We start from the raw sequence: 5,889 nt of genomic DNA, 5'->3' as shown, positions 1-5,889 counted from the left end.
GCTGGGATACACCACATTGCGATATTTTAAGTTCTTTCTCCAGTATTCAAGTATGTAAAAATCTATTTAAAAACAGGTAAGTGAAGTCTAAAATATAACTAAAATCAATTTTTATTTCACAGCATGAAATGTTTGTTAACAGCAACATCTTTAAGTCCCGTACCTTGTTAAGATACTGTTTGTTTATCACACTTTATAAATTAGTGTTTTAACATCACTTTAATCTGTAAAAGAACAAAACTTAAATGTCCAACTTTAATTTATGGAAATGATTGTGATCTGACAGAAGTACTATCATCTAGAGCAGAAGAGTCACTTTCTGTTTTTTGATTAGTCAGCAATTCCACATCAGTAATCCTTTAACCTCCCTCCTAGTTATATTCCTGTAATTAATTTCAGAATCCCCTGCATCAATCTTTACATGGCCATCTTTCACCAAAACCTTTGCCAGTGGTAGTAGGATTTGGTATTTTCCCTTTGATCTACACTTGACATTTAAGGCTTGCCCTAGTGGCAATAAGTGCTTTTTAACTGTTAAAGAATGGATAGAAACATACAAACATACCGAAAAATACAAGTATGATGGTCTCTGCTGATTTAGCAGACATGTCTTCAATATTGCTACTTGGTTCCAGTTCAACCTCATCCACGTCATCTATTAATAAACAAAAATGAAAAAATGCACATGGTCAACAACGGTCTACCATGATCATGCAAATGTTGGATCACTTAGTCTATTGCAAATTTCATTTTGACTTTAATAGTTGATTAGTGTAATCATGCTTTGAGCCAGTTGGCCCTGGTTACATACGTAGTGAATATGTTGCTTGTTTTTATTATGATAGTTGCACAATACAATAATACAAACCGTCAGTTGGTGTACTGTTACTTGACGGAGTAACTGATATAGTTGAATTGCTGTCTGAACTGCCTCCCTCACTTGGTGATTCAACTCCTAACTTTGCACGTTTGGCTGGCTTGTGAGAGATCTAAAACATACAAGATATATATTAAGACTGTGATAGAGCAAGACAGTTCCATGAAACCAGTTACAAAAGTATTGTCACTTATTCAGTGATCCATATGCCAAAAGACCCAACAATTAACTCCCCCCCCCCCCCCCAAAGAAAAGAAAACTTGTATGTGCTTGGAGTACAAAAGTGGTGTTTTTTTTTTACTTACTGTCTGAGCACAAAATACTGCTGACATGGCAGATTTAATGCAAGTTAAGATCTATAATTTATTGAAGGATTTCCTATGCAGTAGTATGATAACCATTACCTCATAGTCATATCCATCCTCAATCTTTCTTTTTTCATGGAACCACTGTAATACATGACTCCTAATAGCGTCTGCAAAAGACACACATTTCTTTTAGTAACAGAAAATAAGCTTTTCGTTCACGATGGAGATTATAAAGCCAATGACTATCTTGACTTTGTGATTAGACATAAACCTGTAAAGCTTACCTCTGCCAAATCCTATTTCTGGGATTGAGCATGCTGGCTCCATTTGGGTAATGAATTCTTCCATTTTCAACCCGGCACTGGCACTTCCTTTTACATGAATTTTTGCATTTCCAGGCCAAACTAGGCGAGCTTCCCGGTTAAGAATAGAAATCCTGAAGAAGAAACGATCTCTGTAATTTAAGACAGCTAAACAAAATTTAAGTGCATTGCAAAATGTATGATTTTCTACAGCAACCTTCCTTTGATGATAAATAGATTTGCTGTCAAATAATATGACAAGTTTTATCCGCAAATGAAAGTAGTTCCCAAATTAAACAAATATTCAGCATAACTGGCAATCTAAGAACAATTTCAACTAGGATAAATAATATGGCACATAAGTTTCGAGGAATATCTTTGTTGTCAACATATAGGTGCAGAATTTCAAAATAAAGGCAGCTTAAGACTTACTTTTCCAGGTAATCTAAATGTTCGTAGATTTTAGAGAAACAAACGAGAACATAAGCTTATTATATTAAAACAAAACAAAGCTTGCAAGCTCCTTCGCACCTGGGTTTGTAAGGTTAAATATATGGCACGAAATGCATGGTTACTTTGTTTCATTGAGCTTGCCGCTTTAATTTGAAGGAAAGTAACCCCTGAAGATGTCTAAAAAGGGTTACAATTCGAGCTACATACATTAAAACATTACACTTTACCAGAAAACGTTCTACAAGGTCGAGCACGGTCATTTACGCGGTATAATAAACTTCTTCCAAGCCACTCCGATCCGATCAGTAAACGAAAACTAATCAATGCCTCAGATTAAAAAGAAAAATCATCACCTTTTGATGCTTCACAAGTATCCCCTTCATCATTTATTTCAATGAAAGCCATAATCTATCAAAGAATTTGCTAAGCTACATGTAAGAAGCATTCACTTCTTTTTTTTCAACGTTCCTGAATCCACCTTCGTTGAAAGACCGCCAAAATGTCCATGAAGGTCTGCGACAGGCGCGGGAAAAGGCGGGAGAAACCGCTGAGGACTCCGGGCACCAAAAATCGCGCACATTGTTTACTGCTGAGCGGAGATTCGATGCGAGACTTACTCGGCCACTGTACTTTATCACTCTTAATAAGCTTGTTATATGTGCTCAAGTTTCCAACAAAAGGCCACACATCTACTTGTGGTTTCTACTGTGATCTTGTTGACGAGAAAATGCATGGCGGCTTCCACGAAACAAGGAAGTTTATGTAGGTGTTTGGCAAGTCCTGAAGCGAATGAGATATCTTGCAAAGGCAACCCACATGTTCACTGCCCATGTGCACTGTGCACTGTGCAACTGTAAAGCTGTTTACCCTATGACTGCATGGAGGCATCTCCAACGGCCAGAACAAGCTAAATGTAAACATTTGGAAGATGAGGCAGCAATCCCGTCAAACTCTACATTCGAAGTATTTGATTCCTGTGAATCAGGCACATCAAGCTCCGAGCCTTCAGCAGCATTTGAAGCGTCAGATTCGTATCATGAATTTCCTTCTAGTTCATCAACAGCTTTGGCCGGAAGACCTTGTGGAAGTGATGAGGACGACTTGGAAAACGAAATGACAGTTTCCCATGGAGACAGCGATTTAGAAAGCGACATGCATATGTCATCAGACAATGCCAGCATGCACAGTGATGGGTTTTCTGAAAACAACGATTCTGAGAGAGAGGAATTGGAGGAAGGAGAAATTATGGAACAATTTGTTTACGACACCATACTTAGGCTGATAGAAATAAAGGGTAAAGCAGGATTTTCCCAGAGCATCTTTGAGGATCTTCTTGTTTGGGGAAAGGACATCACAAGCAAAGACAATGTTCAGTTGAGATCTCTGTGGCCATCCTGTTGGGCTGATGTACTAGTACTCCTAGAGAAATTCGGATACAAGAGTCCAAAGTTATACTGGATCTGCTTAGATGACAGCCACCCTAATTTGTTTGGTCTTCTCACTACAAAGCAAGAACTCTGTCCTCACTGTGGTAAAACAGGGGAAATTTCCATATTATTATCTCAGCATTATAGATAAAGTCAAAAGATGGTGTTCTTCACCTTCCATGTGTCAATAGATGACAGCACATTGGACAGAAAATTCTCACTGGTTGCCTGTAGAAAGACAAGAGGGGTGGGGTTGGGCACCCAAAAAAAGAGTTTTGGGATGGTACTCGTTTTGCTCAACTTGCATACTTTTGGGACCCTGAGGCAGAATGGACTCTACCTGTCAAGTGTCCAGTAAATGGCTGTGTATTCGTTATTTCTGCTGAGAAACTGTTCACATGTCCAGTGCTTCATGGTGATTTAAGGCAAGTTGAACGTCCTAATTGCCACAACATCTTTCAAGTTATTCCAAAGAGAGTCAAAGGCGACCCAAGAAATCTAGCATATGATGGTAAGTGATTTTATAAATGTTTTGAATTTGTGAACTGTGACAGGATAAGCTTGGCGATAGTTTTCGCAAGACAGATTGACTACTTCTGTAATATCTGTTTACTTCACATTCACTTTACAGTACACTGGGATGGATGGCAGCCATTTTCATCAACATCAAGAGGATGTGGTAAATAACTTTGATAAAGAAACGTTTGTGAGTATCTACAAACACAGCTGTATGGAAATTAAATTGACACTGAAAACCAGAACTGCACTTTTGAACCATTATAGTCATGGCAAGGGAACCCATCACTTTTGTAAGAGAGTCCTCCACTTAAAATTTTTTCTAGGAGCCTTTGAAGTTGGATTAGCAACTATGTCAAAGGAGGATCGCTGCCAAGTCCATCCTACTTGTTACCAAAGAAACGTCCATTGTCTTGTGGATCCTTTCATGGAACCCTTCATAAGGGACATTGAGGAGGGCGTTATAAATGGTTAATTTTATTTGCCTTGTGAAAGTTTCAAAACTCTCTGAGGTTAATGTTCAGTTTCAAATTTAGTAACTGGGGATTGCTATACATTTTCATTCATGTCTTCTTCTAATGTTATTGAACTGGAGAAATAAATCCAAAGTAAATCCAAATTTACAGCATGTCAGCCAAATGCCCAAAGCTATCATTTTTTTTTTTTGGAAAGTGTTTTTAATCTATACAGATTTTGTTTTGGGTGAGGAATTCAAGTGAACTGTGCAGTACCTATTTGTGAAATGCCCGCAGGCCCAGCCATCCTGCGTCATCTTGTTCTTTGCTGTTCAGGTGACCACATGGGACTTTGTGAAGTGGGAAGATTTGTCAAATGTGGCAAGAAAGGCTGCAGGCACAGTGATACAACAAGTAATTTTATTTTCATTTTTGTTTTAATTTTTTTAGAGGCAAAGGAAGTGGCAGTACAATTTATGGATCTTATGTACATTTAGCATTTATCTGTAAAGTGCCTTTTCCAATCTGCTACTCAGGATCGGTTTGGAATTTCAAAGTGTTGGTTTTGGGCCAAGAGGAAAAGTTTTGTTGAAGTACGCACTAGTTCGCCTGGACAAAAATTGACTGAGTGTGCCATCCCTGCTCCCCAAAGTTCTTAACTTGTACCCCTTGTTATGTTTATAATGTAAACAAATTCAGACAATATATATAATTTATACACCGTGCCATGTTTTCTTATAGTTGAGTATTTTCCAGCTTCTCGTCACTATTATTACACCAATAATAGGTACCATACAAGATTTCCTCCAGAGTCAAAAGACATCCCAACAAAAATTGCACTACTAAATGAAATTGAGCAGGGGGAGAGGGTCACTGTCAGAGAGAACATGTCCAAGGAATGTGGTTACACCGGGCTTTCAATTATGCACCGACTATGGCCACTGTATGGTTTTCGCTATGATAAGGACTTGGTGTTTGATGAAATGCACACTGTGCAACTCAATGTTGTAAAAGAAGCCCTTGATTATCTGTTGTCTGATGAAGATAATCCTGTAGATTGGTGTGAGGTTGACAGACGATTACAGCAATTACCATGGACTGCAGGTATTAATCCGAACTCAGTGAATGTATCCTTAGGCTAATAGCTTTTGCCTGTTTTTGAAACACTCATGTTAAGAGATTTTTTATTCATATTTATGTTATAATCACACACAGCTACTGGAATGCGGTTGTTCATATCCTTATAAATTAATTTTTATCATTCTTCGGATAAGCCTCTGAACAGTGTCCAGTAATATAATATAATATTGAAATGTCATTGTTCAAAATGATTCATTTGTCCTTAAAGATATGTATCAAATAAGTCACACCTAGAATATTGTAATATACTTGAATTACTTCGTGGTTAAAATCATATTTTGTTCCTCCCATTTTAAAGGTAATTTATTTTCACTGCTTTGTCGTTAACAGAATTCAGAGCATCCAGACAACCTAAAGGTATCACAACTCGCCTTGGATACTGGAAAGGTAGGTATCATGTGATTACTTTAC

This window comes from Montipora foliosa, chromosome 9, assembly GCF_036669935.1.
Source record: "Montipora foliosa isolate CH-2021 chromosome 9, ASM3666993v2, whole genome shotgun sequence".
Classification (NCBI taxonomy): Eukaryota; Metazoa; Cnidaria; class Anthozoa; order Scleractinia; family Acroporidae; genus Montipora; species Montipora foliosa.
This window is presented reverse-complemented; position numbering follows the sequence as displayed.